General features: G+C 41.2%; 1 long non-coding RNA gene across 2 annotated transcripts in view; it reads left to right on the forward strand.

The window, feature by feature from the left end:
* The first annotated feature begins 12,674 nt into the window (after positions 1–12,674).
* Positions 12,675–25,536, forward strand: part of LOC138990249 (uncharacterized) — a 39,956-nt gene continuing 27,094 nt past the window's right edge. Inside the window, exons 1-3 of one of the 2 annotated variants that reach the window (XR_011466367.1) lie at positions 12,675–12,743; positions 13,700–13,853; positions 22,015–22,161. This is a non-coding gene — a long non-coding RNA (uncharacterized lncRNA). The remainder of the gene's footprint in view (positions 12,744–13,699; positions 13,854–22,014; positions 22,162–25,536) is intronic. The other variant, XR_011466368.1, reaches the window with a different exon arrangement.

The raw sequence follows: 25,536 nt of genomic DNA on the forward strand, positions 1-25,536 counted from the left end.
TTGAGATCCTGCTTTGAGTTCTTTTGGATATATGACCAGAAATGGGGTTGCTAGATCATATGGCGATTCTATTTTTAATTTGTGGAAGAACTGCTATATTGTTTTCCATAGTAGCTCTACCTCTGATCACAATGTATTTTTCATTCATTTTTGCACATGATTTGTTAGTAGTCAGTTCAGAAAGTTTGCATCTGAATTCGTAAATGAGATTGGCCCATTATTTTCTTTCCATAAATTGCCTTGTCTGGCTTATTTCCAAAAACCAGCCTTTGGTATTATTGATCATCTATATTTCTATTCTTTTCTACTGTTTCCTTAATTTCCATAGTTAATTTCATTATTTTCCTTTTCTACTTTGTTTAACCCTAGTTTTATGAATTAAACATGTAGCTCAAGCTGTCTTATATTTTAAATGAATTCATTTACACATATGCATTTCATTCTAATTACTATTACCTTTCTAATTACCCCCAAGTTTTGATATGTTGTTGTACATATAAAAATGTTATCATTTCCATTGTGATTTCCCCTTGAGTCCATGAGTTCTGTAGAAGATTTTTTTTTTTTTTTCAGTTTGTAACCTCCAAATCCTCTTTTATAAGTAAAGAAACTAAAGTCCTGAAAAATTAAATGTCCTGCTCAAAATTGTATCACTAATGCCTGGGCTGAAAACAAAATCTCCTGATTAATACTCCACTTTGCTTTTCCAAATTCTTAATTCATATTCTTTACTCTATCAGAAAGCTTCTTGAAATTAAGCCAATGTCTTTAACTCATATTACAACTAGAAATCTACTTTTATATTAGCCTCATCCATTATACATTTTAAAAATATTTGCCTAAGCCTTTTTCTAAATATATTTAGACAATTTTCTAACCTTCTCATCCAGCCAGGATTTATTAATTTCTAGCCACATCATTTGGCATAGTGCTTAGCACAATGTTAGACTTTCAATAAAAAGTTTATTTAGGGACTTTTGTTTAATGAATGTTTAAAGAGTAGTATTAGTGCCATATATGAGCTTTATTAAACATCAAATGACAAGGATGGAAGGATACTTTCCAGCTTACCATAACACAAGTCCAGTGAATTTATAGTAAAGCCGAAACAAAAAAACAAGAAGCCAGAATCACTGTTGAAATGAACTACAATTCCATGGTCAAAAAAGGGACAGTAGAAATATGTGAAAACATAAAATATAAAGTATAAATGACAGTAACCAACTTTCATGAAACATCTGTTGAGAAATAGATTTTATTACCTCTACTATATAAATGGGGAAATGGAGTTGCAGACCGTTTGGGTGACTTGCTCAGGTGACATAGCTACAAGTGACAACTTGGCATTGGAATGCAGTTGTCTCCACAGCCCATCCTCTTAGCAGTAAACCACAGTCTCCAAGTCCTTTATCTGAGCTCTTTCCTCCCAGCTGTAGCGCAGGTCCAGCCCACCCCCTTGGCTGTAATTGGGAAGTGGGAGATAGCTCTGAAGCAAAGGGAAAGGCTGGTAGTATCAGGATCAATCTCCAGTGAACACAAAATATTTTGTGAGAGGTTAAATATTACCACCTTTTTTTTTTTTTTTGTCCTTGAGAATACTCTTTGGTGAGGGCCAGGGGGAGGAATTGAACAGTTCTGCTGTTAACATCAATTCAACATCAATTCAATTCAGTTCAGTCCCTCAGTCGTGTCTGACTCTTTGAGACTCCACGGCCTGCAGCACACCAGGCTTCCCTGTCCATGACCAACTACCAGAGCTTGCTCAAACTCATGTCCATTGAGTTGATGATGCCATCCAACCATCTCATCCTCTATCATCCCCTTCTTCTGCCTTCAACCTTTCCCAGCTTCAGGGTCTTTTCCAATGAGTCAGTTCTTCACATCAGGTGACAAAAGTACTGGAGTTTCAGCTTTAGCATCAGTTCTTCCAATGAATATTCAGTAGTGATTTCCTTCAGAATGGACTGGTTGGATCTCCTTGCAGTCCAAGGGACTCTCAAGAGTCTTCTCCAACACCACAGTTCAAAAGCATCAGTTCTTTGGCACTCAGCTTTCTTCACAATCCAACTCTCACATCCATACATGACCACTGGAAAAACCGTAGCCTTGACTAGACGGACCTTTGTTGGCAAAGTAATGTCTCTGCTTTTGAATATGCTATCTAGGTTGGTCATAACTTTCCTTCCAAGGAGTAAGTGTCTTTTAATTTCATGGCTGCAGTTACCATCTGCAGTGATTTTGGAGCCCAAGAAAATTAAGTCTGTCACTGTTTCCATTGTTTGCCCATCTATTTGTCATGAAGTGATGGGACTGGATGCCATGATCTTAGTTTTCTGAACATTGAATTTTAAGCCAACTTTTTCACTCTCTTCTTTCACCTTCATCAAGAGGCTCTTCAGTTTCTCTTCACTTTCTGCCATAAGGGTGGTGTCATCTGCATATTTGAGGTTGTTGATTTTTCTCCTGGCAATCTTGATTCCAGCTTGTGCTTCATCCAGCCTGGTATTTTGCATGATGTACTCTGCATAGAAGTTAAATAGCCTTGATGTACTCTTTTCCCAATTTGGAACCAGTCTGTTGTTCCACACCTGGTTCTAACTGTTGCTTCTTGACCTGCATACAGATTTCTCAGGAGACAGGTAAGATGGTCTGATATTCCCATCTCTTTAAGAACTTTTTATTAACATAATGCTATTAACATACTTGGACGAGGAGATACAAGGTAAGGAGTATTGGCTGCGCTTTGCTGGAGCAGCCGTGAAGAGATACCCCATGCCCAAGGTAAGAGAAACCCAAGTAAGACGGTAGGTGTTACAAGAGGGCATCAGAGGGCAAACACTCTGAAACCATACTCACAGAAAACTAGTGAATCTAATCACACTAGGACCACAGCCTTGTCTAACTCAATGAAACTAAGCCATGCCCATGGGGCAACCCAAGACGGGCGGGTCATCGTGGAGAGATCTGACAGAATGTGGCCCACTGGAGAAGGGAATGGCAAACCACGTCAGTATTCTTGCCTTGAGAACCCCATGAACAGTATGAAAAGGCAAAATGATAGGATATTGAAAGAGAAACTCCCCAGGTCAGTAGGTGCCCAATATGCTACTGGAGATCAGTGGAGAAATAACTCCAGAAAGAATGAAGGGATGGGACCAAAGCAAAAAGAATACCCAGCTGTGGAAGTGACTGGTGATAGAAGCAAGGTCTGATGCTGTAAAGAGCAATATTGCATAGGAACCTGGAATGTCAGGTCCACGAATCAAGGCAAATTGGAAGTGGTCAAGAGATGGCAAGAGTGAATGTCGACATTCTAGGAATCAGCAAACTGAAATGGACTGGAATGGGTGAATTTAACTCAGATGACCATTAGATCCACTACTGCGGGCAGGAATCCCTCAGAAGAAATGGAGTGGCCATGGTGGTCAACAAAAGAGTCTGAAATGCAGTACTTGGATGCAATCTCAAAAAGAATGATCTCTGTTCGTTTCCAAGGCAAACCATTCAATATCACAGTAATCCAAGTCTATGCCCCAACCAGTAATGCTGAAGAAGCTGAAGTTGAATGGTTCTATTAAGACCTACAAGACCTTTTAGAACTAACACCCAAAAAAGATGTCCTTTTCATTATAGGGGACTGGAATGCAAAAGTAGGAAATCAAGAAACACCTGGAGTAACAGGCAAATTTGGCCTTGGAATACGGAATGAAGCAGGGCAAAGACTAATAGAGTTTTGCCAAGAAAATGCACTACTCATAACAAACACCCTCTTCCAACAACACAAGAGAAGACTCTATACATGGACATCACCAGATAGTCAACACTGAAATCAGATTGATTATATTCTTTGCAGCCAAAGATGGAGAAGCTCTATACAGTCAGCAAAAACAAGACCAGGAGCTGACTGTGGCTCAGACCATGAACTCCTTATTGCCAAATTCAGACTTAAATTGAAGAAAGTAGGGAAAACCACTAGACCATTCAGGTATGACCTAAATCAAATCCCTTATGATTATACAGTGGAAGTGAGAAATAGATTTAAGGGCCTAGATCTGATAGATAGAGTGCCTGATAAACTATGGACTGAGGTTCATGACATTGTACAGGAGAAAGGGATCAAGACCATTCCCATAGAAAAGAAATGCAAAAAAGCAAAATGGCTGTCTGGGGAGGCCTTACAAATAGCTGTGAAAAGAAGAGAAGCAAAAAGCAAAGGAGAAAAGGAAAGATATAAACATCTGAATGCAGAGTTCCAAAGAATAGCAAGAAGAGATAAGAAAGCCTTCTTCAGTGATCAGTGCAAAGAAATAGAGGAAAACAACAGAATGGGAAAGACTAGGTATCTCTTCAAGGAAAGCAGAGATACCAAAGGAAAATTTCGTGCAAAGATGAGCTCGATAAAGGACAGAAATGGTATGGACCTAACAGAAGCAGAAGATATTAAGAAGAGATGGCAAGAATACACAGAAGAACTGTACAAAAAAGATCTTCATGGCCAAGATAATCACGATGGTGTGATCACTCACCTAGAGCCAGACATCCTGGAATGTGAAGTCAAGTGGGCCTTAGAAAGCATCACTATGAACAAAGCTAGTGGAGGTGATGAAATTCTAGTTGAGCTATTTCAAATCCTGAAAGATGATGCTGTGAAAGTGCTGCACTCAATATGCCAGCAAATTTGGAAGACTCAGCAGTGGCCACAGGACTGGAAAAGGTCAGTTTTCATTCCAATCCCAAAGAAAGGCAATGCCAAAGAATGCTCAAACTACCGCACAATTAACTCGTCTCACATGCTAGTAAAGTAATGCTCAAAATTCTCCAAGCCAGGCTTCAGCAATATGTGAACCATGAACTTCCTGATGTTCAAGCTCGTTTTAGAAAAGGCAGAGGAACCAGAGATCAAATTGCCAACATCCGCTGGATCATGGAAAAAGCAAGAGAGTTCCAGAAAAACATCTATTTCTGCTGTATTGACTATGCCAAAGCCTTTGACTGTGTGGATCACAAGAAACTGTGGAAAATTCTGAAAGAGATGGGAATACCAGACCACCTGATCTGCCTCTTGAGAAATCTGTTTGCAGGTCAGGAAGCAACAGTTAGAACTGGACATGGAACAGCAGACTGGTTCCAAATAGGAAAAGGAGTTCGTCAAGGCTGTATATTGTCACCCTGTTTATTTAACTTCTATGCAGAGTACATCATGAGAAATGCTGGACTGGAAGAAACACAAGCTGGAATCAAGATTGCCGGGAGAAATATCAATAACCTCAGATATGCAGATGACACCACCCTTATGGCAGAAAGTGAAGAGGAACTCAGAAGCCTCTTGATGAAAGTGAAAGTGGAGAGTGAAAAAGTTGGCTTAAAGCTCAACATTCAGAAAACGAAGATCATGGCATCCAGTCCCACCACTTCATGGGAAATAGATCGGGAAACAGTGGAAACAGTGTCAGACTTTATTTTTCTGGGCTCCAAAATCACTGCAGATGGTGACTGCAGCCATGAAATTAAAAGACGCTTGCTCCTTGGAAGGAAAGTTATGACCAACCTAGATAGCATATTCAAAAGCAGAGACATTACTTTGCCAACAAAGGTTCGTCTAGTCAAGGCTATGGTTTTTCCTGTGGTCATGTATGGATGTGAGAGTTGGACTGTGAAGAAGGCTGAGCGCCGAAGAACTGATGCTTTTGAACTGTGGTGTTGGAGAAGACTCTTGAGAGTCCCTTGGACTGCAAGGAGATCCAACCAGTCCATTCTGAAGGAGATCAGTCCTGGGATTTCTTTGGAAGGAATGGTGCTAAAGCTGAAACTCCAGTACTTTGGCCACCTCATGCGAAGAGTTGGCTCATTGGAAAAGACTGATGCTGGGAGGAATTGAGGGCAGGAGGAGAAGGGGATGAGATGGCTGGATGGCATCACTGACTCGATGGAGGTGAGTCTGAGTGAACTCTGGGAGTTGGTGATGGACAGGGAGGCCTGGTGTGCTGCAATTCATGGGGTCGCAAAGAGTCGGACAGGACTGAACGACTGATCTGATCTGATCTGATTAACATACTGTCCACCTTTTTTTCCTAAGTCCTCATAAAGCGCACGTAGGAAATCTCATGTCAGAAGTTGCAGTGCTCTGTTAAAAATATCATACTCAGGACTTCCCTGGTGGTCCAGTGATTAAGAATCCACCTGCCAATGCTGGAGACATGGGTTTGATGCCTAGTCCCTGAAGATCCCACAGGTGTGGAGCTACTAAGCCCGTGCACCACAACTATTGAAGCGCATGAGCCTGCAGCCATTGTCCACAACAAGAAAAGCCACTGCAATGAGAAGTCTGTGAACCGCAGCGAGAGTGGCCCCTGCTCACCACAACTACAGAAAGCCCACGCAGCAACAAAGACCCAGCACAGCCAAAAATAAACAAATATACTAGTCAATTAAAAATAATAATAATACCATACTCACAAATAATGAGATCCTTTATGCATATTTTCTCTAGGCATCTTTTTAAAATGTAGGCCTTTCCCTTTCATTATTTAATGTGTGCGTGCTAAGTCACTTGAATTCTGTCCAACTCTTTGTGACCCTGTGGCCTGTAGGCCACCAGGCTCCTCTGTCCTTGGGATTCTCCAGGCAAGAATCCTGGAGTGGATGCCATGCCCTCCTCCAGGAGATCCTCCCAACCCAGGGATTAAACCCATGCCTCTGATGTCTCTCCATTGGCAGACAGGTTCTTTACCACTAGCACCACCTGGAAAGCCTTTATTATTTAATAAAACTACCTTAATTAACCTTACCAATATAATTTGGTGCTGCACAATAATAATTATTTTCTTGATAGTGTTGCAGGAAGGGGGACACCTGCCAGGGCCCAGAAGTGGGCTCTTGTCTAGCACTTAGAAATGTATTGTCCGAGGAGGCACTTGTGCTGACGAAGCAAGAGATTTATTGGGAAGGGGCGCCCAGATGGAGAGCAGTAGGGTAAGGGAACCAAGGAGGACTACTCTGCCACAGTCCTGGCTTGCAGTCTCGGGTCTTATGGTGATGGGATTAGTTTCCAGGTGGTCTTTAGCCAATCATTCTGACTTAGAGTCCTTCCTGGTGGGGCATGCATCACTCAGCCAAGATGGATGCCAGAGAGAAGGATTCTGGGAGGTGATTGGACACATGGTTTCTCCTTTTGATCCTGATCTCTCCCTATGACCAGTGTGTTCTCTTGGCAAAACTCTATTAGCTTTTGCCTTGCTTCATTCTGTACTCCAAGGCCAAATTTGCCTGTTACTCCAGGTATTTCTTGACTTCCTACCTTTGCATTCCAGTCCCCTGTAATGAAAAGGACGTCTCTTTCAGGTGTTAGTTCTAGAAGGTCCTGTAGGTCTTCATATAACTGTTCAACTTCAGTTTCTTCGGCATTGCTGGTCAGGGCATAGACTTGGATTATCATGACATTGAATGGTTTGCCTTGGAAATGAGCAGAGATCATTCTGTCGTTTTTGAGATTGCATCCAAGTACTGCATTTCAGACTCTTTTGTTGACTATGATGACTACTCCATTTCTTCTAAAGGATTCTTGCCCACAGTAGTAGATATAATGGTCATCTGAGTTAAATTCACTCATTTCAGTCCATTTTAGTTCGCTGATTCCTAAAATGTTGATGTTCACTCTTGCCATCTCCTGTTTGACCACTTCCAATTTACCTTCATTCATGGACCTAATATTCCAGCTTCCTATGCAATATTGCTCTTTACAGCATCAGACTTTACTTCCATCACCAGTTACATCCACAACTAGGTGTTGTTGCTTTGGCTCTGTCTCTTCATTCTTTCTGGAGTTTTTTCTCCACTCTTCTCCAGTAGCATATTGGGTACCTACTGACCTGGGGAGTTCATCTTTCAGTATCCTATCTTTTTGCCTTTTCATACTGTTCATGGGGTTCTCAAGGCAAGAATACTGAAGTGGTTTGCCATTCCCTTCTCCAGTGGACCACGTTTTGTCAGAACTCTCCACCAAGACCTGTCCGTCTTGGGTGGGCCTACATGGCATGGCTCATAGTTCCATTGAGTTAGACAAGGCTGTGGTACATGTGATCAGATTGGTTAGTTTTCTGTGATTGTGGTTTTCAGTCTGTCTGCCCTCTGATGGGGAAGTATAAGAGGCTTATGGAAGCTTCCTGATAGGAGAGACTGATTGAGGGGAAACTGGGTCTTGTTCTGATGGGTGAGGCCATGCTCAGTAAATTTTAATCCAATTATCTGTTAATGAGTGGGGCTGTGTTCCCTCCCTGATATTTCTGGAGAAGGAAATGGCCACCCACTCCAGTATTCTTGCCTGGAAAATACCTGGGGCCAAATTATGGTGGAGGTAATGAAGATAATGGTGACCTCCTTCAAAAGGTCCCATGCCTGCACTGCTACACTCGGTGCCCCCAACCCCACAGCATGCCACCACTGACCCATGCCTCTGCCAGAGACTCCTGGATGCTCACAGGCAAGTCTGGGTCAGTCGCTTGTGGGGTCACTGCTCCTTTCTCCTGGGGCCTGGTGCACAAGGTTCTCTCTGTGCCCTCCAAGAGTCTGTCTCCCCAGGCCTGTGTAAGTTCTGGCGGCTCTGTGGTGGGGTTAACGGTGACCTCCTCCAAGAGGGCTTATGCCATACCGAGGCCACTGCACCCAAAGCCCCTACCCCTGCAGCAGTCCACTGCTGACCCGTAACTCTGCAGGAAACACTCAAACACAGTTCTGTCTCAGTCTCTGTGGCGTCTCTGGGTCCTGGTGCACACAAAGTTTGAGCCCTCCGAGCATCTCTGAGCACTTGCTCCTTGGAAGAAAAGTTATGACCAACCTAGACAGCCCATTAAAAAGCAGAGACACTACGTGGCCAACAAAGATCCGTCTAGTCTAAGATGTGGTTTTTCCAATAGTCATGTATGGATGTGAGAGTTGGACTGTAAAGAAAGCTGAGCGCTGAAGAATTGATGCGTTTGAACTGTAGTGTTGGAGAAGACTGTTGACAGTCACTTGGACTGCAAGGAGACCCAACCAGTCCATCCTAAAGGAAATCTGTCCTGAATATTCATTGGAAGGACTGAAGCTGAAACTCCAATACTGTGGTCACCTGATGTGAAGAACTGACTTATTGGAAAAGATTCTGATGCTGGGAAAGATTGAAGACGGGAGGAGAAGGGGACAGCAGAGGAGATGGTTGGATGGCATCACTGACTCAATGGACATGAGTTTGAGTAAGCTCTGGGAGTTGGTGATGGACATGGAGGCCTGGCGTGCTGCAATCCATGGGGTCGCAAAGAGTCAGACACAACTGAGTGACTGAACTGAACTGAACTGAACTCTCCCTGTTGGTGATGGCTTATTAGTTCCGTGTTCCTTACCAGGACTTTCTGTCATAAAATGACTCATGCAAATGGTTACTAGGATGCCTGGCCAGGGTGGGCCATTTCAGTCAGTGTGCCTCCCCTAACAATAGTGTTACTGAAAGCTCAGCCTCTTTGTACATCAGAGCAAATCAATTCCTGGAGACAGAGTTTTGGATGAAGTAGAAAAGAATAGCTTTACTACTTCACCAGGCAAAGGGAGATACATCAGGCTCCTGCCTCAAAAAACTATGTGTCTCAACCTGGGAGGATTTGAGGATGGGTTTTATAACAACGTAACAACTCTTGATGACACCACCCTTATGGCACAAAGTGAAGAGGAACTAAAAAGCCTCTTGATGAAAGTGAAAGTGGAGAGTGAAAAAGTTGGCTTAAAGCTAAACATTCAGAAAATGAAGATCATGGCATCTGGTCCCATCACTTCATGGGAAATAGATGGGGAAACAGTGAAAACAGTGTCAGAATTCATTTTTTGGGGATCCAAAATCACTGCAGATGGTGATTGCAGCCATAAAATTAAAAGACACTTACTCCTTGGGAGCGTTAGAATTAACCTAGATAGCATATTCAAAAGCAGAGACATTACTTTGCCAACAAAGGTCCATCTAGTCAAGGTTATGGTTTTTCCAGTGGTCATGTATGGATGTGAGAGTTGGACTGGAAAGAAAGCTGAGCACCGAAGAATTGATGCTTTTGAACTGTGGTGTTGGAGAAGACTCTTGAGAGTCCCTTGGACTGCAAGGAGATCCAACCAGTCCATTCTAAAGGAGATCAGCCCTGGGTGTTCTTTAGAAGGACTGATGCTAAAGCTGAAACTCCAATATTTTGGCCACCTCATGCGAAGAGTTGACTCATTGGAAAAGACTCTGATGCTGGGAGGGATTGGGGGCAGGAGGAGAAGGGGACGACAGAGGATGAAATGGCTAGATGTCATCACCGACTCAATGGACATGAGCTTGAGTGAACTCCGGGAGTTAGTGATGGACAGGGAGGCCTGGCATGCTGCAATTCATGGGGTCGCAAAGAGTCAGACACGACTGAGCAACTGCACTGAACTGAACTTTATAACAATGATTCATAAGTGGGGCCTCTGACAAGATTAGTGTGTGAGCAAGGCTGAAGCTGAAGCTCCAATACGGCCACCTAATACGAAGACCCGACTCAGTAGAAAAGACCCTGATGCTGGAAAAGGTTGAAGGCAGGAGGAGAAGAGGACAACAGAGGATGAGAGGGTTTGATGGCATCACTGACTCAATGGACGTGAATTTGAGCAAGCTCCAGGAGATGGTGATGGACAGGGAAGCCTGTTGTGCTGCATGCAGTCCACGAGGTTGCCAGGAGTTGGACATGACTGAGCGACTGAACAACAACAAGGGCTTGCACTCCCTTAATCTTGTCTCAGATCGGGGGTCTCCCAATCTTGATGAACTTCTCTAGTCCCTTAAATCTTGCCTCAGGTGGCTTCTTGGCTGCTCCTCCCCTGATTAGCAACTGTTACAATCTGCCCTTTGGAACTTAGGGAAAGCCATGGAGGCTAGAGTCTTGCCCACAAGAAATGGGAAACGGAAAAGCTTCGGTGCCTGGGAGCCCCACAGGGCCCTGCTCAGTTTCAATATTTATATATTATGCCTTTGCTATCTTTTCATTATTTTATATGTTGATCAAAGTAATGTCATTCTTATTTTACTAGTTTCTAATTTTTTTCTTGAACATTTTTCCCCTTTAGGATTTGAAAATTAGTAATAGGAACAATCATTCTTTCATCTTCAACTTTAAGATTGTTTATTTTTCCCCCCTTTGGCTTTGTGGTATCTCCTTGATCTCTATAATCATTATTTTTTATGCACTAGATGTGTGTGGTGATTACAAAGAATGCTTTATGATACAAGAATGCTCACAATATAAAGTTTCAAAAAAATAAGATAAAATAAAGCAGAACTCAAAATTGCAAGTACAGGGGCTTCCTGGTTAAGAATCTGCCTTGCAGTGCAGGGCTGCTGCTGCTGCTGCTGCTAAGTCGCTTCAGTCGTGTCCGACTCTGTGCGACCCCGTAGACAGCAGCCCGCCGGGCTCCCCCATCCCTGGGATTCTCTAGGCAAGAACACTGGAGTGGGTTGCCATTTCCTTCTCCAATGCATGAAAGTGAAAAGTGAAAGTGAAGTCATTCAGTCGTGTCTGACTCTTAGCAACCCCGTGGACTGCAGCCCACCAGGCTCCTCTGTCCATGGGATTTTCCAGGCAAGAGTACTGGAGTGGGTTGCCAGTGCTATGTGGGTTCAATTCCTGGTTGGGGAACTAAGATCTCACATGGATGCAGAGAAACTAAGCCTGAGTGCCACAGCTAGTGAGCTCGAGCCACTAGGAAGATCCTGTGTGCAGCAACTAAGTCCCAATGTAGCCAAATAAATAAATAAAATATTAAGAAGAATTCTAAGTACAGTGGGAACCCAAATGACTATTTAAACATTTTTTGTTTTACACTATCCCAAAATATTGACAGATATCACTCTGGGTAGTGAGATTATGAATAATTAAAAAAAAAAGATTTCTGTGTATTTTTTATGTTTTCTGCAAAACATATATGTTTTATGTATTTATCTGAATCAGAGCCAAAACTTGGAAGTGAAGCCAAAGGGATGATTTTGTTGAAGGGTTCGTATGGCTGCTAAGGGTTGTCCATCCACAAGAAGCCTTCCCTTCCAGCCCTGTCTTGAAGCACCTTTTTCTGGTTTTCTGGTGGGCAGCTGGTAGGTTTGTGTAGAGAGCACGAGTGTGGGGGCTTGTGTGTGCAGGGGGGCACCGGAGGGTGCACAGTAATCCAAGGGAGAGGCCTGACAGTCTGATTTCTCCTGGGAGGTACCAGAGCTCTCTTAGTCTATGGTTGAAAGCAGTGCTATTTAGAATAGAAAGGAAATAACATATGGATCCACATGGCAGCTACTGGTCCAGGTCACTCTCTGCTTAGACTCATTTTCCCAAACAAGGTTATTTAAGCAAGTTCTGGCCTTTTAAATCAGATTGGTAGTGTAATATCAGGTATATTTTTCAGCCTCACTTTGCTTAATTTTCCCAATCATTAAGGGCTAAATAATAATATTATTATTTAGCAGAATATCTCCTGCTATCTCATTAAAGTGTCCTGAGGATTTAGCAATAAATGTCTCCTGTATGCTTTTTTGGGCCACTTCATAGGCCATAGTAGCTCTTTGTAACAAATTAAGTTGCAAAGACATATAGGTTAGAAAGAAGTGTGTGTGTGTGTGTAATACACTTTCCTTTTTCTTTTGCCTCTTCAGGCTTTATTCCATTATTCTTCCTTCTGGGAAATGAGACAGAATGACTGAAGTCCTATCGTGTCGAAAGGTTTGTTTAATGACTGTCCCATGTGAAAATATGCAGTGTTAACTGAGAAGCATGACTGATGTGACTGTGGAGGCCCATCAGACTGACTCATTTATCAAATACTAAAGAGTTGTTTCATAGATTGGCTTTTCTAGTCATTTTTCAATAGAATTAAAGCCTGAGCAATTATAAGAAAAACAAAGAACTCTTAGGGTTATTTTTTGGGGGGGGGGGGAGGGTAGGGTCATCTAACCATTTGGGAGCCCTGACATAATAATCTGTGATTTTTCCCCCAAGCTCATTTTTGTCACACAGAGCAAAAATGTGTGAGCGAACATAAAACAACAACAAATTCCCATATCAAATAAACATAAAGGAAAGACATTTTCAAGGGACTATTTTAAGAGAGTTAATATATAGAGTGAAATTCTTGTCAATTGATCATATTCCGTTTTATTCAGCCTCAGGCTTTTGGTGAGCTTTTGGGTTAACAGACAGAAAATGAGATGATACAGTTCTGATAATATATCATTCTTGTATGAACCCCCTCATCATCATGTCTAAACTGGCAATCTCTTTAGTTGAATTGGGCACAACTTATGGCTCCACACACCAATTACAAGGATATAAAATTAATGTAATGGTTCCTCCCTGGTGGTCCAGTGGCTAAGACTCTGTGCTTCCAATGCAGGGGGCCTGGGTGCAATTCCTGGCCAGGGAACCAGATCCCACAAGTTGGAACTAAGAGTTTTCATGCCACACCTAAAGATCCCACCTGCCACAAGGAAGATCGAAGACCCGGTGCAGCCAAATACATACATATATATTTTTTTAATTAAAAAAATGTAAAATTAATGGAATATATTTCATATGTGAGGTGGAGAGAGTGAAAAAAAAGTGAAAGTGTTAGTTGCTCAGTTGTGTCTGACTCTTTGCGACCCCATGGACTATAGCTCACCAGGCTCCTCTGTCCATAGGATTTCCCAGGAAAGAATACTGGAGTGGGTTGCTGTTTTCCTTCTCCAGGGCATCTTCCCAACCCAGGGATCAAACCCTGGTCTCCTGCACTTCAGACAGATTCTTTGCCTTCTGAGCCACTGGGGAGAGAGTAAGGACTGAAGAAATAACAAGGTAATAGTTCCGATCTACAGTGTGTACCGTTGGTCGTTTTCATCTGTACTCATCACATCTGATGTTTCCACATTGCTAACAGCACTGTGTCTTTCATGCGTGTAGTGTGAGGAGGGAGCAATGGATCTGTGCTGCTGTAGGCATGGGAGGTTGCGTTCCGATCACCAAGCTATGACCCAATAAAACCAGCATCTCAGGCAGGATCAGTTCTAATTCAGCCTTCTGTCTTGAATCGCTCACCCGTCAACACAGAGCTGCTACATCTGGGCTGCTCTGTGAAAGTCTGGCCTGCTCACCAGAAACTGGCAGCAAGCCGTTTTCTATGGATATGTTTGGCGTTTAAAACATGCAAAACTTAGCATCTTTGGTAAAGCAGAAGAATAACCATTTCTTATTCATAAATAATGATACTTTTCTGGACAAAAAAAAGTCAATAAAAAAACTCGGTTTGAAACTAGACTTTTTTCCAGTATGAATAAGAGTTCTATTATTTTTCTCACTCAAGCTTTGGGCTTGCATCTCTCTTTTCGGACAGTTTTGTGTCTCATTTCTCGTACAGATTTCTATTGCCTTCATGGCTTTCACAGAGAATTTAATCCTTGGCAGTGAAAAGAAAGAATCCCAGGGGGCAAGTGGGGGAGGTGGGAGGGACTAGCTAAGTTGAAGGAGTTCGATTTGAATTGAAAAATCCTTTAGTCATGCCAGAGATGTGAAATCATCAAAGACACAAAGATCTTACACAGTAAAAACAGAGGTAAACCTCTGCCTTGCAGGAAGCACATTCTCTTTTCATTGCTCAAAATTGTGATGTCAATCTTGCAGTAGGTTATCCTTGAAAGAGAATATTACCCTCACCTTTTAGAAACCCTTTGCTACTTTACAGTGTGATTATATGTGCTTCTAGAGAGCTGCGATGATTGAATACAAATTTGCACATCTTTTTCAGGTTTAAGCTAAAATTGTTTTCCCCAGTACCTACGGATTCAGGATGTGAAAATATATTCTCAGTGGATCTCACTCAGATCTTATTGTCCACATGTATTTTCACTTATCTTCTTCCTCGACTGTACCAGGTAGAGTTCTTTGGTTGCAAGCAACAGTAATTGCCTCTGGTAAATCTAAGCAAGAAAGAAATTTATTGGGAATTCCTTCGTGGTCCAGTGGTTAAGACTCCATGCTTCCAATGCAGGGGGCAATGGTTCGATCCCTAGGCAGGGAAGTTCCATATGCTGAGTAGCAAGGTCAAAAAAAAAAAGGAAAGAAAGAAAGAAATTTATCAGGCAAAGTCGGGAAGCTCAAAGGATTGAAGAGAGAAGACTGAAGATCCAGTGTTGGAAGGGACTGAACCAAGCAGCTCACATGAGTCTCCACAGCATGAAAGTCTCAACAGCTGCATCTAGAAGCAATAGTTCAGATTCCAAAGAGAGAGGGTTTGACTGGCTTAACTAGGGTCAACTCTTCTTTCCTTGGTTGGGGGAAGGCACCCCCCTTCTGAACAATAGTCCCACCAGATGGTATCCGAATGGGAGGATGTAATCGCAAAGGATAAATGGAGGATGCTATTACTGAAAGAACGTGGACTGAAAGCTAAAAGAAATAAACCCAAAATAACAACAACAACAACAAAACCAATGAGTACCATTCCCTCCCCTTCCCATTCAATTCTTTTTCTTCTCCTTTTGTATGTTTTCCTCTCTTCATTTCTCCTTTATCTTCTCTGTCTTTCTTGTCTCTTCCTTTTCCTTGCCCTTTAAAACTTGTTATGTTGGCTGGAACTTTTGCCATTGCTCTGCTTCTTTAGCAGAGACCCTAACATAAAAATTATATCACCCCCCTAAATGGGAAGGAAATCCAATATACATATACATGTATATGTATATATCCCCTCTTTTTTTGATTTCTTAAATGAACAATGCAAAGAAGTAGAGTTAAAAGAATGGGAAGACTAGAGATGCCTTCAAGATACTTGGACATATCAAGGGAACATTAAAAGGATGGGCGTGATAGAGGACAGAAACAGTAAGGACCTAACAGAAGCAGATGAAATTAAGAATACACAGAAGAACTCTACCAAAAAAAAAAAGAAAATCCTAATGACTTGGATAACCATGATGGTGTGGTCACTCACCTAGAGCCAGACATCCTGGAGTATGAAGTCAAATGGACTTTAGGAAGCATTATTACAAACAAAGCTAGAGGAGATGATGGAATTCCAGCTGAGCTATTTCAAATCCTAAAAGATGATGCCGTTAAAGTACTTCATTCAATATGTCAGCAAATTTGGAAAACTCAGCAGTGGCCACAGGACTAGAAAAGGTCAGTTTTCATTCCAATCCCAAAGAAGGGCAGTGCCAAAGAATGCTCAAACTACTGAACAATTGTGCTCATTTCGCATGCTAATAAGGTTATGCTCAAAATCCTTCAATATAAGTTTCAGCAGTGCATGAACCGAGAACTTCCTGATGTAGAAGCTGGGTTTAGAAAAAGCAGAAGAACCAGAGATCAAATAGCCAACATTCGTTGGATCAAAGAAAAAGCAAGGAAATTGACAGTGTGGATCACAACAAACTATGGAAAATTCTTAAAGAGATGGGAATACCAGACCGCCTTACCTGTCTCCTGAGAAATCTGTATGCCGGCCAAGAAGCAACAGTTAGAACCAGACATGGAACAACAGACTGGTTCCAAATTGGGAAAGGAATACGTCAAGGCTTTATATTGCCACCCTGCTTATTTAACTTATATGCAGAGTACATCATGCAAAATTTTGGACTGGAATACTCATAAGCTGGAATCAAGATTGCCAAGAGAACTATCAACAACCTCAAATATGCAGATGACACTATTCTAATGGCCAAAATTGAAGAGCAACTAAAGAGACTCTTGAAGAGATGATAGAGGAGAGTGAAAAAATTGGCTTAAAACTAAGCCATCATTCAAAACACTAAGATGATGGCATCCAGTCCCATCACTTCACAGCAAATAGAAGAAGAAAAATTGGGAGCAGTGACAGATTTTATTTTCTTGGGCTCCGAAATCATGGTGGACAGTGACTGCAGCCATGAAATTAAGACTCCTTGGGAGAAAAGCTTTGACAAACCTAGATACTGTGTTAAAAATAGAGACATCACTTTGCCAGCAAAAGTCTGCACAGTCAAAGCTATGCTTTTTCCACTAGTCGTGAACAGATAGTGAGAGCTGGACCATAAAGAAGGCTGGGTACCAAAGAATAGATGCTTTTGAATTGTGGTACTGGAGAAGACTCTTGAGAGTCCCTTGGACTGCAAGAAGATCCAACCAGTCCATCCTAAAGGAAATCAGTCCTGAATTTTCATTGGAAGGACTGATGCTGATGTTCCACTGCTTTGGCCACCTGATGCGAAGAGCCAAATCATGGGAAAAGACCCTGATGCTGGGGAAAATTGAGGCCAAGAGAAGGGGACAATAGAGGATGAGATGATTAGATTGCCTGATGGACTCAATGAGCATGTATTTGAGCAAACTCTGAGAAATTGTGACGGACGAGGATGCCAGGCATGCTGCAGTCCGTGGGGTTGTAAAGAGTCAGACACGACATAGTGACTGAACAACAATAACAACACCTCAAGCGGGGGAACTCTAGCACTTTCTGTAAAAAAAATCGACAGCATCTGCCTTTAAAAATAAACTTCTCTTTACCTTGCTGTGGAATTTGGAAAAAAGGATAAGTGCTTCTTCAAAGATCTACTTTATTATTCTTCCACAAGTTTTCTAAGATTTGTTTTTAATATATGCTGATTGCAAATGTTCTCTTTGGCCTCAGTAAATGCAGTCAAAACTAAGTGGCTGCATTTTAAAGACAAACTGGTTACACACACACACACACACACACATATGTGTATGTATATGTAAAGTACAACAATAAATTTTTTTTTATTAATTTGGTGTGCCAGGTCTTCTTTGCAGCACATGGAATCTTTAGTTACACTTGCAGTCTCAGTTGTGGCATGTGATTATCTGCTTCCCTGACGAGGGATTGAACCCAGGCCCCCTGCACTGGGAGCAGAGTATTAGCCACTGGATAACCAGAGAAGTTCCCAAAATTCTTGTATTTTAAATTGTCTCAATAAAATTTTCTAATACAAGATTATCAAATTATATGACTTAAAAGACAGTATGTAAAATTATAATTATTTTTGGCCTAATTATGAATGAATTTTGCCCAAAGCTGAAAAGTAATGATCTTATTGCTTCATAATAAATAATAATTTTTGTCTAAGCAAATATGCTGAAGGAAGACATATTTTTTAATTTTACTTTGTATGTGATATTACACCTATAAAAAGTTAAGTAAGTGATATTTTCCCTCATATTATGAAATAGAATATAATACCTATCAACCTCTTCAAGGAATCAGATTTTCCTAAAAGGCATAATAGTATGAATTGAGCTCTGAGGAAACACAGAAAAGCTTCTAAATTCAGAAACAGTCAGGAGAGTTTCTTCTTTATTGTCTCTGTCCACTTTTACTGTCTGAAGTTATTATTCCTTTTTCTTTGTCCCTTTCTGGAAAGCAGAAAAAAACAGTGCTTCCTAGTAGCCCCCTAGGGAGACTTGGTTTAATTAAAGTCTGAAAAGCACATTTGAAAATGAGAAATATTAAACCAGAAATAATTTGTAAAGTGTTTTACCCCAATCTGTATATGACATAAAATTGAAAAAAGGTGGGGGTGTGGGGGGCAGTAGAATAAGAAAAGTAAAGAAATTGGGAAAATATTAAACCTAGTGGTCAGTTATCAACCACAATCAGGAATAGGCGTTCCCTGGGCACCACTCAAAGGGTGTGAGGCCTTGTTAGCCATTAGACTATTGTTCTGGAAAATTCAAATTAAACATTCTTATAGACATTTCTATGGAAAAAGCACATTAACGGAGAAGGCAATGGCAGCCCACTCCAGTACTCTTGCCTGGAAAATCCCATGGACGGAGGAACCTGGTGGGCTGCAGTCCATGAGGTCGCTGAGAGTCGGGCACGACTGAGCGACTTTACTTTCACTTTTCACTTTCATGCATTGGAGAAGGAAATGGCAACCCACTCCAGTGTTCTTGCCTGGAGAATCCCAGGGATGGGGGAGCCTGGTGGGCTGCCGTCTATGGGGTCACACAGAGTCGGACACGACTGAAGCGACTTAGCAGCAGCAGCAGGAGCATCACATGTAATTGACTGAGTCATGCAGAGATAGCAGTAAAACCATCATGAACAAAAAGCTTTTGCACCCAAGTCATGTGCATGTGTGAGACGACATTCCATGCCAGTCAAGGCAAACTGATGAGCTCGTCTTCTTATGTCACCTGCTACATTTCTGGAAATACCTATTTCTTCTTACCCTCTTCTATAGGAGAGGCTAGAAACTATTCCTTTGAAATCTATCTTGTGCTATTGTCATTTCATTTTTGTTTTCTCATTGTTTTCCATTCCACACTGGAAATTAAGCCTCAGAATTAATTTATCAAGCATAATATTCATTAGTGAGATTACCACTTGAGAGCAGCCCAGTTTTTCAATATACCCATCAATCTGTTAATTGAAAAGTTGGCAACCATAGTGTTTGAAGCCATTGTAGTTTTGAATCCAAGGAAGATGTCATTATCTGATGAAATTTTGGAAGCGTAACGGGTTGCTATTACTTCCATGTTTTATCACTGGTATCCAGCGCATACTAGAGGGTCCCAGAGACTTGGTTCATGGGTACTTTTCTGGACTTGACCTTCTTTTGAGAACAGTCCCACCCTGTAGTTGGCAACTTTGCCTTGGCAACATACCTTGTCCATGGTCTAAGACTCTGTTTCCATGAGATTTAGCAGGCATGTATGTTTATTTTTATTTATTTATTTTTGGCTGCACTGGATCTGCATTGCAGCATGCAGGCTCAGTAGTTACGGTGCACAGGCTTAGTCCCCTATGGCATGTAGGATCTTAGTTTCCTGACCAGAGATCGAACCCTTATCCCCTAGATTGAAAGGCAGATTCTTAACCACAGGACCACCAGGGAAGTCCCCATGTATGTTTAAGTTAACATAGATATTAATAAGCAAGAATGTATTTAGAAATTAAGGGCGGTCATGAGTTAAAACTCAGTTTATAAGAAATTATCTAATATAGAGATTCATTGGTGCCCTAATTGTTCCTCGGGTGTCCTAAGCAATAGTATTTGCCTTGGAAGAGAAGGCATAGGGATGATACAGAGAAGGTGAAACTGAAGTGTACATTTTGGAAGTCCTTGGCTCATCTAAATGTCTTCTACTTTATCCTTCCTTCAAACTAAGGGAATCAGAGTTTTCAAAACCTAACCTGAGAGTTTCAGATTTTCTATTTCACATGAAAATATTCTCATCTCTCACTTCCTTACCTAAAAACCTGATACAGCTGGCAAGAAACAACCTTTCACGAATTATTTACCCTTTAAGAACAGAGAATATTCCTAGTCCATACAAATGTACACCTGATTTATCCTCATATGCCTTAGGGACATTGATAAAGTGTCAGCAAATATCAATAAAATATTGTTGGTGAAGATAATAAATGATGAAATGCTGATGAATTTGCATAAGCTTCTGGATAGTCTATCTGAATTCAACTTAGAATGATGGTTAGAAAGAAGATAATATTATGCATCTTCTTACTTTAAATCTGCAAAAGAAAGCTTCATAAAATGATCTATGCAATCATAAAATTTGAAATCTTGTGACCATTGAAAGCAATGAAGAACAATGAACAATATTCCCATATTATAATGCTGGTTATTTCCTGTATACAGCAGCAACCAAAAGTCTCAAAGAAAGTACTTAAATGTCATTAGAAATGACTTCTCGTGTTAGTGTTAGTTGCTCAGTCATTGTGACCCCATGGACTATAGCCTGCCAGTCTCCTCTGTCCTTGGGATTCTCCAGGCAAGATTACTGGAGTGGGTTGCCATTTCTTAGTGAGTCTCATAAAAAAGCAATTTTCACTTCTGTTCAAGGAACAGTTCTGTCTATGACTGTGAATTTGGAAATGATTGTGAAGTGGACAGAAGAGTATGATTTACCAAAGTCAAATAGCTTTATTTTCATTGGCTTAATCTTTATTTTTTTAATGAAGTCTCTCTCTCGCTAATGAAATAATTGACTCTAATATTAATAAATTAGACAACTAGTTTAGAAAACTAGAAGCAAATGGTTAATTTTTTTTTTTCCATTTAAATTGTGTCACAAGAAAGGGAAAAGAATCTCTCTGGTTTACAAAATAAATTGCTCCTTGATTCCCTGGAAAACATGAAGCTAGAAATAGGCAGTGTCAGGGGCAGCCAGGATTGGTGTGTCACAGAAACACAAAAATCCTGGCTTATATTTCTAGTTACAGCATTGACTTATCTCCCAAGAGTCTCACCCTGCCTGACTCCCTGTCTCAATAGAATCGGGTTATTTCCACTTGTTCAGATGTAGTGGTTTAAGCTTAAGTCCTGGAAGCACCAAAACAGGAACCATGGCAACCTTGAGCAATGACAAGATTAACATGTCTCAAACAAAAATGGAGCTCCTTCTTTCAGCTTTTAGCCCCTAGAGGAAATATTTACATCTTGGATTTCCACCCTCTGAATGCAAATATCGTCCAGTTATTTACAGGGTGTAACGCATTTCTTTCCCATTGTTATTTCAACCAAAATAGGTTGTGGAATAGGAAAACACACAATTGCACGAGCAAGAGCAAGGAGGCAGAAAGGAGTGTGGTGTATTTCCCAAAGGATGAACACTGCAGGCCACACTTAGAGGTTGCATAGAGTTTGTCGTGAAGAGTGATAGAACTTGAGGTTGGAAAAGCAGATGGCAGAGATTATTCATACAAAGAGCCTTTGATATCAGCCTGATAATGGCTATAAAATTAGCCAAAGTTTATGCAACACACTAAGTGTAGCAATCATAGTGCTTAGACTTCACATGGGTTATTTCATTCATAGTTCACAAGCAGGGCTGTGAATCAGTAAATATGTACCGTTACCATGAGAACAATTGTTGTTGTTGTGTAGTCTCTAAGTCGTGTCCAGCTCTTTTGCAACCCCATGGACTGTAGCCCACCAGGCTCCTCTGTCCATGGGATTTCCCAGGCAAGAATATTGGAGCAGATTGTCATTGCCTTTTCCAGGGGATCTTCCTGACCCAGGGATCGAACTCCTGCCTGGCAGGTGGATTCTTTACCACAGAGCCGCCTGGGAGGCCCGTGAGAACTATTACCAGCCCCTTGTCACAGAATCTGGAGAACTTAGAAAACTTACCCAAGGTCACATAGCTGGTGAGTGGCAAAACTCGCAAGGGGAATCCGGGATTCTGACTCCATAGCCGGGAGTTTGGGTTTTATGCTATTCTGGAAATTGTTTTCCTAAGTTTTTGTTTTTGTTAAAATTGTGTGTGTAGGACAAGAATCAAACAGTTCTACAAAGCTTATAATGAAAAACAATAATCTTTTCCTTGTTTCCACCATTAATTTTTTTCCTCCCAGAGACAAGCCTTTTAGCTTTCTGTTTTTGGTTTTTATTTTTAATGTATTTATCTTTTTTGTTGTTGTTGTTTTTTGTTTCCACACCAATCCAGTGAGTTTGATAAAATGTATTGATTTCCCCTGGCAGGGTGGGCGGGGGTGTTGAGGAAAGGAATTCAGGGGATGCCTAATTAAGCAATGCAGAGCCCTCTACCAACCCGCTATCTTTCACTTTGTCCTTCCTCTTTCGCCTCCCAGTCCCCAACCTGCTTGTGAGCTAAAGAGTCCTCCTATTTCAAGCAATCCAGTGTATCAATCATACTGTCTTGAGGTTGCCCTTGAGGGAGGTCCCATCCTCTATTCACAGTGATTTATCCAAGTATTGCTTCCAAATAAGTATCAGTCAGTTCAGTTCAGTCGCTCAGTCGTGTCCAGCTCTTTGCGACCCCATGGACTGCAGCATGCCAGGCTTCCCTGTCTATCACCAACTCCCAGAACTTACTCAAATTCATGTCCAAGTTGGTGATATCATCCAACCATCTCATCCTCTGTTGTCCCCTTCTCCTCCTGCCTTCAATCTTTTCCAGCATCAGAGTCTTAGTATCCTCTATAAGACACATTAGGCAAATAAAATGTGTTACATTTTGTGACAGTGATAGTAACCCTGAAGGAGACATTGTTATTATTCCCATTTTGCAGATCAATCATGAGGCACAATCAAGCTAAGCCAGTTGTCCACATGTTTATGTTTTATAAGTAGCATGCCCAGATTGCAACTATGTTCTATCTGGCTCTAAAGTCCATTGGTTTGTGTGTGTGTTTGTAAACTTTACAATATTGTATTTTTTAATGTATTTATCTTTAACTCTTTAAATAACCTTACTGGGATGCTATGGAAATAAATACCGTTACTTGATTTTTCAGTGTTGCTTATTATCTGTGTTTCTATTTATTATACAAGATAAGGGTTTAGCTCTTTCCCCACTTCTTGGCCTGCACTGCAAATATAAATCCTCTAAACAAATATGTCATTTGGTTAAACAATGTTTAATATTTACATTATTTTAACTAGGTAAATACTGTTTATAATTGAATTGAGTAGTTCTCAGTGACATGATTACTTTTACTTTCTTCAATAACCTTTTGGTTTTCCTGGATTTGGTAATTTCTTGGTTTGTTTTTTATTTTATTGCTTAGTTTTCTGTCTCCAAATTGTTCCAAGAGGTGTAACTCTCCTTTTAATATGTTCAAACATGCCAAGTGCCCAATCAATTTCTTTTTTTTTTTTAATTAAAAAAATATTTTTGCCATGCTGGGTCTTCACTGCATCTAGTGGGCTTCTGTTGCAGAGCATAGGCTCTAGAGTGCTAAGGCTCAGTCGTTGCTGTGTGAGGGCTTAGTTGTCCCATGGTTGCAAAGAGTTGGACCCGACTAAGCACACACACACATACGTGGGACCTTAGTTTCCAGACCAGGGATCAAACCTGTATCCCTGTATTGGAAGGCAGATTCTTAAACACTGGACCACCAGGGAAGTCCCACCAATCAATTTATTCTTGGAGACATTTCTCCCAGAACCCTTTGATCTTATTCGGTTTGGACTGACTACTCTCTCTGTGTTCTGAGATCTCCCCTCACCATGTCCCTGAGTATTCTTTTCCCCTCTCTCTTTCCTTACATCCCTTTGTCATGCAAGTGTATGTTCCTCGGTTCTTTGTCTCGTCACAACAAAGATTTGGAGCGATGCCTTGATTCCTGAATTTCATTTCCTCCTCTTTCTTTCTTTACTCCTTTATTTGGAAGGAATATATCCTTCACTCTTTGCTGAGAAAAAAATGGTTGGGAAGTGAATTTTTGGAGAGCTTTAATTTCTGAAAATATCCTTGCACCCTTAAGTTTGCAAGGTTTGGTTGGGATTAGAATACCAGGTTAAAATATTATTTTCCTGTTAGAGTTTTGAAGGCATTGTTCCATTGCTCTCTGCTGATGCTGTTGAGAAGCCCGAAGTCAGCCTGATTTTTGATCATGTGTATGTAATCCGTCCCTCCTTCTCACCCAGGCTTTACTCCCTGTTTTCTTCAATTTCATGATGAGGTAGCTTCATGTAGATATAGATTTAACCCCTGAGCTGAACTGGGTAAACCTTTTCAATCTGGAAACTCATGACCTTTAATGCTTGGAAACTTTTTTGAATTGTTTCTTTGATATTTTCCCCTCCTCCATTTTCTCTGTTCTCTCTTTCTGAAAACCTCATTTAGGTATCAGTTCTCCCAAACTGATCTCTCTGTCTCTTTTTCCCTTATCTGTTTTCCATCTTTCTGTCATTTTGTTTTACTTTCTTAGAGATTTCCTTATCTTTATCTTATAATCCTCTTACCAAGTTTTTCATTTGTGTTATAATGTTTGTAATTTCTAAGAGCTTCTTTTTGATCTCTGAAGTCATTTTTTCTCCAGTAGCTTCTTTCTTGTTTCATGATAGACTTGTCTTCTGTTATCTCCCCAAAGATATCCCTGGTAGTTTTTCAGTTTTTTCCTTCTGCCTGAATTATCTTTGTTTCCACAAATGACTTTGCTCAGATGTCTACTGATTCTTGGTTGACTGTTCTTTCTTTAGCATGGGGCATTTAGAAAAGGGGACTAAGAGGCCTCTTCCATAAGTGGGCCTTGTTGATGGTGGGCTTTGGTATTGGGCCCATCTGGATGGAAAGTTGCTTCAGGGAATGTGAGGACTGAGTTTTCTGGGTCAATTTGTGTAGCCTAGCTTCCCTAGTGGCTCGGACGGTAAAGCGGCTGTCTGCAATGCAGGAGACCTGGGTTCGATCCCTGGGTTGGGGAGATCCCCTGGAGAAGGAAATGGCAGCCCACTCCAGTACTCTTGCCAGGAAAATCCCATGGACCACAGAGCCTGGTAGGCTACCGTCCATGGGGTCGCAAAGAGTCAGACACAACTGAGGGACTTCACTTTCACTTTCATTTGCCTAGCCTATACTGCCCAGTTGTTTCATCAAGCACTATTCTAGACATGATGTGAAGGTATTTTGTAGGTGTGAGTAACACCTACAGTCAGTTGACTTTAAAGGAGATTACTCTCAATCATGTGGATGGACCTCATCTAATCAGTTGAAGCCCTTAAGAGCAAAAAAACAGGTTTCCCAAGAAAAGTGATTCTTCCTCAAGACTGTAACAAAG

The sequence above is a fragment of the Bos mutus genome, chromosome 12 (assembly GCF_027580195.1).
Source record: "Bos mutus isolate GX-2022 chromosome 12, NWIPB_WYAK_1.1, whole genome shotgun sequence".
In the NCBI taxonomy this organism is placed as follows: Eukaryota; Metazoa; Chordata; class Mammalia; order Artiodactyla; family Bovidae; genus Bos; species Bos mutus.